Raw genomic sequence first — 12,500 nt, 5'->3', positions numbered from 1 at the left:
TGTGAATAGTTAAAATCATCAGCGTAACGTTGGTAAAATGTCTTATTCATGGCTTTGATCTGAATGGCAGAGGGGTGACCTTGAAAATTATCAATGCTACTCGTGCTGTTTCATCTCTTGGTTTTGTTTTGAAAAGTTAAACATTGTGTGAGTGTTGCCCTTCAAACTAAACATTGCCTTTCATACTATGAATCGGTGTTACTGTTGCCCTTTCACCACTAGGTCTTGTTCTTAGTTGTTAAGTTTTGTATGAGAATTGTCGCTTTAAACTAAAAAAAAAAAAAAAAAAAAAAAATCAAACTGTACATGAGTGTTTTCGTTCTTTGGTTTGGCTTTGCATAGTTATAAATTATCCTTGAAACGGTAAAATGTCTTAATGAAAATCATGAGTTATTATTATTGTATAATAGTGTTATTACTAATTCTTTCTTTCCCTTTAACTTGTAAATAGTTAAGAATTGTTCTTCAAGCAGTACAATATATTTATTCGTCATTAGTCATTAGGTTACTGCTAGGTACTACTTTGTCCTCCCTTGTCGTCTGAATAGGTAAGAATCGCCCTTGCAAAATTCAATCAAAGCGTTGCACTCACTGTCCCTTGCCTGTTCTCTCTCGTTTTGAGAAGTTAAAAGTTGTGTGAGAATTTGCCCTTTAAAACTGTAAGAACTTCTTTTCAAACTATACATAAATGTTTCCTTTTGCTCTCTTGTTCTTTGATTTTCTTTTGAATAATTAAGAATTTTCCTTAAAACAAAAATACCTTTAAAATCATGTTGTTTGTCCTTGAAGCAGTGAAATACCCTCGTTAGGTTACTGTAATTGCCTTTTCCCCCCTTTGTCTTGTACATAGTTGAAAGTCACCCTTGAAGCATCAAATTAAAACGTTACAGCCACTCTTCTCTCCCTTGTCCTCTCCTGCTCTGAGTTGTTAAAAATTGTGAGGGAATTGCCCTTTAGATATACCTTTCAAACTAAATCAATGTTACTGTTGCCCTCTCATCACTTGTTTTTGTCCTTTGTTTTGTTCTGCGATATGCAAAATTTTCGAAACAAAAAAACTGTATGCAATCTTTATAAGCGTCTTGAGAGAAAGAAAAAAAGAAAAACAATTACAAGGATGGATTTTGTAGTTTCTAGCCTTTGTAATGTTTATATGTGGCTGTAGAACAAGAAGAAATGTCTCAGAGTGGCAAGTGATTAAGAAAAGATGTGTCAGATAGCAGTGAAAGTGTTAAACCTTAATATATGTTCGTTAAAACCATGTGTTATTAAGTTGCTGCCACTCCTTTCTCTTCCCTTGTCTTCTGAATAGTTGAAAATTACCCTTAAAACCTTAAAATATCATCATCAAAATCATGAGTTATTAGACTACTGCTTATACTCTCCCTTCCCTTGTTTTCTGAACAGTTAAACATTACCCTTGCAGCATCGAATGAAAACCTTACAGCCACTCTCCTATCCTCTTGTTTTGAATCGCTAAGCACCGCCTTTGAAACAGCGAATTGCAACGTTATGACCATTGCCTCATCCCTCACGTCTTGTTTTGAATAGACACGGGGTAATTAATGGCCCTTCCTCACCACACACGCGCGGGGAACAACACACCTGAACCAGCCATTTTTAAGAACACCTGTGGGTTGCACGTCACACTAATCCACCTCCATCTGTTTCCACTGTTATGTAATTAATTGCTAAAACATTTTTCACCACCACCACCACCACCACCACCACCACCACCACCAATCACCAAACTCCAATCCTTCATCCCATAGGCTTAATCAAACGTTTCCACTTCACCTGAACGTCCACTCGCCTCATTAATCAGATAGGAATTTTACACCAGAATCTGATTAAATTATCCTGCATCTCCCCCCATTATTCCCCGCCCCCTTAAGAGCCTCTAACCCCTCCTATTTTTCCTCCAAGCAGCTTAGCAGAGGAAAGAAATCACGGTATTTTCTCCACTCTCCCTCCCAACAGGTGAAAGAGAGAGAGAGAGAGAGAGAGAGAGAGAGAGAGAGAGAGAGAGAGAGAGAGAGAGAGAGAGAGAGAGAGAGAGAGAGAGAAAAACAAGGGTTGGGAGAAAAAAAATGCAGGTGGGTTGAACTAGGTCGTGCTTCCACCGGGGCAAAATAAAGGTGAGCAAGTATTCCGTCCCTCCGGGGTTACCTGGGCTACCTGAGGGGACGTGAAGGCGCTCGGGGGTCGCGGGGGGAGAACCACGTAGAGGGAGTCTAACTTAAGGAGCGTGTAGGGAGAACTTGGGACTCTATAGGGAATTTTCAGCAATGGAACAAGAGCAAGAGGGAAAGAAAAGAGAGGATGAGGAGAATCACATGTGGGAGCTTAAAGATAAGAGAGAAATCAGACAACAACTTAGGGAGCACATAGAGAGAACTTGGGACTCTATAGGGGAGACTCGGTAATGGAGAAAAAGCAAGAGTAAGAGGGAGAGAAAGAGAGAGATGAGAGGAGAACCACATGCGGGAATTTAAAGTTAAAGACAAGAGATAAATCAGACAAGAACTTAGTGACTTTATAGAGAAGATTTAGTATTAATTGAACAAGGGTAAGAAGACGAGAGAAAGGGAGAGCATGAGAGGAGAGCAAGTGAAGATGAGACGCGGGTAATGCAAGATAGGGAGAAATTAAACAAGAACTAGGGAAGATGGGGCAAGATAAGGGTAACAGGGAGAGATACAAAGAAAGGGAGAGGATGGTAAGTGAAGATGAGAGGCCGGTAGTGGATATTGATGAGGGCGTGAGAAGCCGTGAGTGGTGGCGGGGAATGTATGGGAAGGGGGCGTGGGAAGGTATTGGAAGGAAAGGTGAGAGGGAACAAAGACGAGTGTTTATCGTTGTACAGGTGAAAGGAGACACAGGTAAGACTTTTGATTCTTGGAAACTCCTCCTCCTCCTCCTCCTCCTCCTCCTCCTCCTCCTCCTCCTCCTCCTCCTCCTCCTCCTCCTCCTCCTCCTCCTCCTTTTCCTCCTCTCTTGTTTCCATAAAAGATGAAAAGAAGGTGTTTAAGAGACTACTTATAGGTTTTGTAATAAAATTTTTCTTGTTGTTGTGATAACCCCCTTTGCTGAAAGAATAAATATTTAAGTTTTGTAGTGGAAAGATCGTGATTGATAAAGCTTTGGGTGATAAACTCGGGAGATGTGGAGGGCGGAGATTGACTTGGTGACAGACACACGGACAGACAGGCGGACACACACCAGGACAGGCAGCGGGGGCGAGTGTGAATAAAGTAAAAGACAATATTAATGAGATGGAACTGAGGTTTTGTTCGTGAGGAGAAAGTCGCACTTTTATAGGTGTTTCAAAGAGACTACTGAAAAAAAAAAAACATTGAATAAGTGGAATAGGGATACAAAAAGGTAGGACATAGTTTTATTTGAGTTTTTATTAAGGCAGGGAAGAAAAAAACACTGGTTGATGAGTGCTATAGGAATAATCAAACACAAATGAATAAATGTCATGAAAAGAAAACAAAAATAATAATGACAGATAATAAAAGATAGATCAAAGGAATACATCTACATAAATGAAATCGGAAAATTGAACTTCTGAACAGAAGGAAGAAAATAAAAGAAAAAGAAACAACTAAACAAATACACACAAAAAAAAGTGGACGAATATGAAAAATAGAAACGAACAAGAAATACCACTGAATTAATAAAAAAAAAAAAGAAAATGAATTAAAAAAAACAAATACTGACAAGGGTAACGTAAGAGAAACAATAGATATAAATAAATAAAATTTCGAAGCACATGCATATTGCATAACACACACGATCAATACAGTACGAGGGAGCAGTAAAATAAACACGTTAAACCACACACACACACACACACACACACACACACACACACACACACACACACACACACACACACACACACACACACACACACACACACACACACACACACACACACACACACACTAAAAAAACAAGAACAAAACATAAAACAAAGTAAAACAACAGTTCAAGGATAATGATGACGTAAAGAACAGAGATGTAAAGTAAAAAAAAAATACTAGGGCATAAAATACAGCTTGGTAAAAGAGGAAAGCACAAAAACACAAGTGGAGTGAATGAAAAGATTGACAGTAAAGTGACTTGACAGGCAATGTGCTACACCTGGCCAACAAATAGTCAGGTGTGATAAAAGCCCAGGTGAGACTCGGGGATAATGTCAGGGGAGCAGAACAACACACCTCAGGAAATGATTGAACAGGCGAGAGAGAGAGAGAGAGAGAGAGAGAGAGAGAGAGAGAGAGAGAGAGAGAGAGAGAGAGAGAGAGAGAGAGAGAGAGAGAGAGAATAATGTACCAGATACACACACACACACACACACACACACACACACACACACACCTGAATCAAAAGAAGGAAAAAAAAGTGAAAAAATCCTCCCCCTAAAAAAAGTGAAAATAAAAAGATAAAAAAAAGTAGGATGCATGACAAATGCTAAACACACACACACACACACACACACACACACACACACACACACACACACACACACACACACACACACACACACACACACACACACACACACACACACAATAATTTCTTCTAGAAGGGCAAATGCTCACGTGAAAGATTATTAAACCAAATCTTGCTGCAACAAAACACTGATTGCATTAAAGGCGACATGAACACGCTTTCTAATGGACAGACAGACAGACAGATGGACAGACAGACAGACAACCAACCAGCCAGACAGACAGACGGACAGACGGAGTGACAGAGACAAAGAGACAGGTGACGCATTCATTCCTACCCTACCCTCACCCCCTCTCTCCCTCTCCGTACGCTTCTCTCTCCCTCCCCTCACGCTTCTCTCTCCCCCTCACGCCCCTCTTCCCCTCCCCTCACCCCTTTGTGGAATCCCAGGCAGAGACAGACAGACTAAATTCCTCGCATCTCCTCACCTGTGCGAGATGGACAGGTGGATGAGGAATGATTAATATAGGTACATCTTTTCTTATGTAATACGCGTGGTAGGGAAGGTCGGACACACACACACACACACACACACACACACACACACACACACACACAATGACCTGCAAGCAAAGTGACAGAAAGGGAGAGAGATAAAATGTATAGTAAAAAAAAATATTACTGAAGTGACGGATTAAAAATAAGGGAAGCGTGTTGCAACCTTAATAAAAAGAAGAAAAGAAAGACAACAAAGCAAATTAACCGTCACATTCAAGGTTACATGCACACCTGAACTGCTCACCTGCTTCATGGCAAGTGGTTGTGGTGGTGGTGGTGGCTGTGGTGGTGGTGGTGGTGGTGGTGGCGGTGATTATGTGATATTTCTGTTGTTTCTCTTCCTGAGTGGAGTAAGAGGTGAGCACTCTCTACGGGGAAATGTTGCCGTGTTTCAGTATAAAGCAGCAGCAGTAGTAGTGGTGGTGGTGGTAGTAGTAGTAGTAGTAGTAGTACATAAGAAGTAGTAGATACGGTAATAGTAATGGTGGTGGTGGTGGTAGTTGTAGTAATATATGTGGTATTAGTAGTAGTAGTAGTAGTAGTAGTAGTTGTAGTAGTAGTAGTAGTAGTAATAGTAGCAGCAGCAGCAGTGGTAGCAAAAGCTCAAAACTCCGCGGCGGAACATCTCTGCCTCATCTCAGTATCATCCTAGCGAGGAATGCCAAGACAACACACAACCTTAATTTTCCTGTATTTCATTTTTACGTCTGTACTTTTTAGTGCCATTTATTTGCGTGAGGACCATAATAGGGAACAATAACAGTAAAGGGAGGAGGAGGAGGCAGGGAAGGAGTTGGAGGAGGAGGAGGAGGAGGATGCATTGTGTTGAGTAAAAATGAGGCTGGTAATGAGAAAGCCTGAGAGGGGAGAATCTCTCTCTCTCTCTCTCTCTCTCTCTCTCTCTCTCTCTCTCTCTCTCTCTCTCTCTCTCTCTCTCTCTCTCTCTCTCTCTCTCTCTCTCTCTCTCTCTCTCTCTCTCTCTCTCGTCTCGTCTCGTCTCTGACCTTCAGTACGCTTGTGGTGTCTGTAATAAAGGTGAAGTCATTCTACACATGTAAACTTTCACCTGTCATCATGTCTGTATTTTGATTTAAAGGTCTTAAATGATTACAAGTCCACTTTAACTCTGTGGCGCCGAAAGTCCTGCCCCAATGTGATAAACTGGTTGTACGGAGCCGTTTGCTAGCCGGGGAAAGGTGTGAAGTAGTGAGGAAGTGAGAAGGTGGTGGAAGGAAAGGAAGGAAACGAGGGAAGGAGATATGCAAGTTCTGGAAGTGAGAAGGGAAGGAAGAAAGGGGATGTATGTGTGTAAGGAAAGGTGTGAGGCAACGAGAAAGAGAGAATATGGAGGAAGGAAATGAAGGAAAGAAGGTAAGATATGTAAGTTCTGGGGTTGAGGAAGGAAGAATGAGAATGGGATGTGTGTAAGGCAGGGTGTGAGGCAGCGAGGGAAGGAAAGAAGGGAAGGAGGATATATTCAAGGTGTGGAGGTGAGGAGGGAAGAAAGGGACCGGGATGTGTGTGCCCTGCTTAGTGTAATTATCGCAGGTGCAAGGTGAGGAAGGTTACTGTTATGGTGTGTGTTATTTTGCTCCTCTTGCTCCTCGGTGTTCTGTTAACATTACTGGGCCCTCAGATGCCGCCTCTCAGGGGAATTCCTGCTTGGTGTGTAGATACGTCAGTTTTTGCTATTGAGGTGTTAATTAAGAGTGGTGTTGTTGTGTTTGGTGTTGGTCGTTTTTGTTGTTGTTGTTGTTGTTGTTGGTGGTGGTGGTGGTGGTAAGGGTATTACTGCTGCTGCTGCTACTGTTTGTATTATTATTATTATTATTATTATTATTATTATTATTATTATTATTATTATTATTATTATTATTATTATTATTAACAGTGCTATTACTTGTGCTACTACTACTTTAATAATTATTCTTATAACAACCACCACCACCACCACCACCACCACCACCACCACCACCACCAGTAATAGCTCCTTCATATCTCTTCTTCAGGCACGGGCAGAAACAATCACCGCACCATGGCTTTGTGTGCTGGCATGTCCTCCCTAGTTCCTCGCCTGCCCCACGCCGCCACACCTCGGCCCCCTCAAGACCCAGCAGCCTCACCTCTCCCGGCCCGGTGAGTAGGAGCGTGTTTGCAGTGTAATGCGAAATACTAGTTTGTATTATTAAAGGTGATGCGTATATTGACTTCTCTTGTCTGGTCTGTGTATGATTTTCACGTATTTTGTGTTGGTGTTGTGTAGAGAATGATTTTTTTTTTATCTTTATTTATTTATTTATTTATTTATTTTTTGTATTGTTTTTGTTTGGGTGTTATGAAGAGGGTGTCTTTTTCTTTTTTTTGTTTCATTTTCATGTATTGGTTTTGTGTTCGTATTATAAAGATTGACTTTTTTTTCCATTTTTCACGTTTTTTTAATTCATTATTATTATTATTATTATTATTATTATTATTATTATTATATTATTATTATTTTATTTATTTATATTTTTTTTGGTATTATGAGGAGTGACTTTCATTTTCACCTATTTTCATTTGATATGAGAAGTGCGACTTTTTTTTTCATTTCCACGTGTTGTTTTTTTTATAATTAAAAAAAAAAATATTTATTTTTTTTAGTCTGATGAGTATTAAAATGCGAGATTAACGTGAATAAATTAAAATTAGTGTCTATTCTAGGGTTAGTTCTTTGTTTTGTCTGTCTGTCTGTGTGTTTGTCTGTCTGTCTCTGTGTATGTGTATGTAGGAATGTGTGTATGTGTATTTAGAGAACAGCGTTACTCTTTTGCAAATTAATTAATGATCTTCACATATCGTCCATTCTTTGTCGTAACCAATGTGTTTATACAAGTGTGTACGAGTATGTAACTTTGAAGAATAAAGTTAGGCACACACAAGTGACTTTTAGGGATTATGATGTATATGCGCATTATTTTTTACTGTATTTTCTATTTTTGTTGCTTTGTATACATGTATGTGTATAGGAGCACGGGAAAACAGCGTTAACCCTTTTGCTGTAGTGGTCGTCCTTCGTTAACTTTCCAAGCACTGTAAAACCGGTTTGCGTGGTGACGCAGGTCAGAAGAGAGAGAAAATATAAGGTTGATTTTGTGTTTTTATACTACAGAAATATATTTACGAAAGGTTGATACAAAAAAAAAGTGTGAAGTTTTAGGTATGGAAGGGGAAATTTGTTTTAGGAATGAAAGGGTTAAGTATTCATAATTAACTTTCTTATTGCTACATAATGATATATGTATGTGTATAAGTATGAATTGGGAACGCTGTGTGCCTATACACCACGACTTGAGTTGCAGAGGCCACCCGACACACCCAACACACCCAACACACTCGACACAACCTGCACTTATCCAGCTGATTAGCAGAACGCCTCTTGAGTATTCAAGGATCGCACAGCTTTACAAGACACGCCCTCACACTCTCACGCCCTCTCGCACGTCAGGGATTAGCTCACCCACCTGCCTCATATCTCATTAGCCTCATTAGCGTCACCTTTCACTTGGCCGCGTCCTGTCAGACCAGCACTTGCAGGGTGTTTGGCCCCGTGTAGCTGTCAGTGCCCTCACGCCATCTGCCTGTCTGTATGTCTGAATTTTGCTGTATTTTGATGTGTGGAGGTTGTGTGTGTATGAATTAAATGCAAATAGACCTGTTAAGAGAGAGAGAGAGAGAGAGAGAGAGAGAGAGAGAGAGAGAGAGAGAGAGAGAGAGAGAGAGAGAGAGAGAGAGAGAGTTTGTAGTTCATTGGCTCCGTACGAAAGAAGAGTGTTAGGATGAAATGCAAATGTGGATCGAGAGAGAGAGAGAGAGAGAGAGAGAGAGAGAGAGAGAGAGAGAGAGAGAGAGAGAGAGAGAGAGAGAGAGAGAGAGAGAGAGAGAGAGGTGGCTTATAGTTGCTGGTCTACATATGAAGGAAAAGTGTTGAATTGTATGCAAATAGAGTTGGCCTTTGTAATTTTCCCCCTTTTTTAGCACAATTCTTCATTTTCCCATTATTCCTTCCTGTCTCTCATTATCTTCCATTCCGTTCGCATTATCATCTTTGTGTACTTTCCATTATCACATCCCCCTTCCTTCCCTCCCTTCCTTCCTCTTCCTGTCTTCTCTTCTCCCCATCTTCCTGCAATATCGCACTTCCCTCTCTCTCTTATCTACTCCCTCTCTTCATCTTTCCTTCCTACAACCTTCCTTATTGTCTTCCACTGCCATCCTTCCACCTTTCACTGTTTTCCTCCCTTCTCCTTTATTTCCTACTAATATACCTGCCTTTTCTCCCCACAGTGTACGTCCATCCCTCCCTTCACTCTCTCCCTTTCTTTCCTCCATATTGTCTTCACTACTTTCCTCCTCCTCCTCCTCCTCCTCCTCCTCCTCCTCCTCCTCCTCCTCCTCCTCCTCCTCCCTCCTTCATTTCCTTTTAATTTACCTCCATCCTTCCCTCCCAGTGTCCCTCGTCGTCTTTTCCCTCCTATCCCTCCCCCTCCTATCCCTCCCCCTCCTCTCTCCCCCCGTCCCCTCCTCACCTCACCCTGCCGTCTACCTGTGTATTGTTCCAGTATTCATTATGTATTGGAAGGAGGGATCTTTTATAGTTTGCCAGAAGCTTCTCTTTTGTTGGCCATCGACCCGCGTGTCAATCTGGATGCCGTTTTTCCTTGCAGTGGAGGAGGAATGCAAAGAAGTCCAAACAGCAACAGACCCTGAGGTCCTTACTAGGCTGTTTCGGTATTTATTCTACACTAACTCTTAGTGGGAGAGACAGGATAGCACAGGAGAAGGCTCCTCCTCACCCGCCATCACTCCAGCCGAAGCTGGCCGGGAAAAGGAATTGGTACCATGTTGTATAGGGAAAAAAAAAAAAAACAGAATTTGAGAGGAAAGTAAAAAAGAGATGATGTCTACTTCTACCACATATAATCTACATACAATCCTAATATTTGTGTCATCTGATGAGGCGCTTAGTAGGCTGCCTTAAATCTGATTGAGAGGAATACATTTTTAATAGACGACTGTAATGATAGGTTAGGTGCTCTGCAAGGAGTCGATTCCTTTTACCATTACTGGGACGTGGATCAGCAGTAAGTCGCCGAGGAACCTAGCCATCACCAAGGTCTCTTTAATACGATGATTTTTCTTTGTTGTCAAGTTTTTCTTCCTTAATGGAATATACAAAGTAGTTGTTTTTCTTCCTTAATGAAATACACCCCCATCAGATGACAGATAGCATAGAGTGAACGTGTTCGTTATTCACACATGAACAATGACACCCGGGGATTAGTTTCTAGATACTTGTCAAGACAGGTTTTAAATGAATCCACAGTATTTGAGTTAACGACGATTGATGCAAGACAATTCCAGATATTTATTACATGATTAAGGAAAAAAATGTTTGGCTTCATTCGTTTAAAATTGCTTATCTTTTTATTTAGAAGCCATTGTCTTTTGTAACATTTGTTTGCATGAATGAAAGGTAAAGTTCAAGACTCATATCTGTGAAACCCTTAACAATCTTGCAAAGCAATATCAGGTCCCCTCTTAATCAGCGTTTGGATGGGGAGAATAGATTTAGTTCTTTAAGGCGTTCCTCGTGGGTTTAATTGCGAGCCCTTGGGATCATTATTGTTACTCTACGTTGTATTTTTTCTAATAAATATTAATATCCTTTTTTGTAATAAGGTGAGGACGTACAAGTGAGTTATACAAGGTCAGGATTATTTTCTCAGATTTGAAAGTGAAAGATCTTATGAAGCCTGTTAATTTAATGGCTATTTTGATGACTCCGGTACAGTGTTTGCTTGTTTTAAGATCTGTTGACACTAAAACTCCCAGATTTTTTCAGCATCCACTCTTTCATAATTTTTTTGCCGGTTGCTGTTTTCGATGTGTAATACGTGGCATTTATCAAAATTTAAAGTACATAAGCCACTTTTCAGCCATTCACTGAGAGTGTCTGTCATTTTGCAAAATTTGAGGTTGGGTTGGTGAGTAAGGAGGAGGAATAGGAAGAGGAGGACTTTCTTTTAGTATTCTGTGGCGATGCTTGAGAGAGAGAGAGAGAGAGAGAGAGAGAGAGAGAGAGAGAGAGAGAGAGAGAGAGAGAGAGAGAGAGAGAGGTCATGGGTATGTAAATTTATTGTTTCTCTCTCTCTCTCTCTCTCTCTCTCTCTCTCTCTCTCTCTCTCTCTCTCTCTCTCTCTCTCTCTCTCTCTCTCTCTCTCTCTCTCGTCCGTCTGTCTCTGTTTCCTCCTGTTGCGTCGAGGTTGTATTTGCATCTGTTTGTGTTTGTGCTTGTTGTGTTTGTTTTTGTGCCTGCGTGCCTGCTTTGTGTCAGCGTTTGTCTGATGTTTGTATGTATGTATGTATGTATGCATGTATTATGTATGTATTTACGGTGTGTACAACTGCTGCTGCTTCTACCACCACCACCACTAACACCACCACCAACACCACCTGTACTGCTGCTGCTGCTGCTATTATGGTAGTGGTGATGGTGGTGGTGGTGGTCGTGGTGGTGGTGGTGCAAATAGAGAGAAAAAAATGGAGGAAATGGAAGAACTCAAGGTTTGGGAGATAAAGTACACACACACACACACACACACACACACACACACACACACACACACACACACACACACACACACACACACACACACACACACACACACACACACACACACACACACACACACACACACACACACACACACACACACCAGTGCGAGGAGTGTATCATTGTGTGAGTGAGTGAGTGTTCGTTATTGAGGTGGTTTAGAGGGCCTTAATACTACCCACACTGTAATGACTGCAATGGTTGTACTGCTCTGATGGAGGATTATGGGACTTAAATGGAGGGGGAGCTGCAAGTGGCGATGATGGTGATGATGGTTGTGGTGGTGGTGGTGGTGGCGGTGGCGGTGATACCCTCTTTGCAATAGTGGTAATGGCGCACCAGCCTTTGATTTAGGTGTATTGATTCTAGTGATGGATAATATACGGCTTCCCTCAATGGTTCGGGGCGAGAAAAGTGCCGAGGCTTATTATCGTGTTCAGAAATAGCCTTACATTCTGTTTTTGTTTGTAGGTAGTGTTGTTGTCGGTGTTAATCCTCAGTTCCTGGCTCTTGTTACTGTTGTTTGGTTTGTTGGTGTTACTTCAGGCGGTGTAGGTGATGGGTGGTGGAGGTGTGATGGATTTACTTAGTGTTTGTCTACTTCGGTGTCATTGGTTGTAGTGATGGCTCGTCTTAAAAGCTTGAAGTGTTTGTTTACTTAAATGTTAGTGGCTTGGTTGGAAGTGTAAGTAACGCTGTCTAATAAATCTATGCGTGTTTCTCTTCACCTTAGCTGTAGTACTGACCTCATTAATAATTATGAGACGGACATCATTACTTAACTAACAATATCATTGACATCATCACTTAACTGACCACATTTGAC

General features: G+C 41.2%; 1 protein-coding gene across 3 annotated transcripts in view; it reads left to right on the top strand.

Moving 5' to 3' along the window:
* The window catches only part of LOC135109641 (cell adhesion molecule 1-like), a 395,699-nt gene that overhangs the window by 53,029 nt on the left and 330,170 nt on the right, over positions 1–12,500 (top strand). For all 3 annotated transcript variants that reach the window (XR_010272833.1, XM_064021121.1, XM_064021122.1), the window contains exon 2: positions 7,032–7,158. The gene's annotated coding sequence lies outside the window, so the exon portion shown is untranslated. The remainder of the gene's footprint in view (positions 1–7,031; positions 7,159–12,500) is intronic.

This window comes from Scylla paramamosain, chromosome 19, assembly GCF_035594125.1.
Source record: "Scylla paramamosain isolate STU-SP2022 chromosome 19, ASM3559412v1, whole genome shotgun sequence".
Classification (NCBI taxonomy): domain Eukaryota; kingdom Metazoa; phylum Arthropoda; class Malacostraca; order Decapoda; family Portunidae; genus Scylla; species Scylla paramamosain.
The sequence above is the reverse complement of the archived record's forward strand: the minus strand, read 5'-3'. Positions and strand labels throughout refer to the sequence as shown.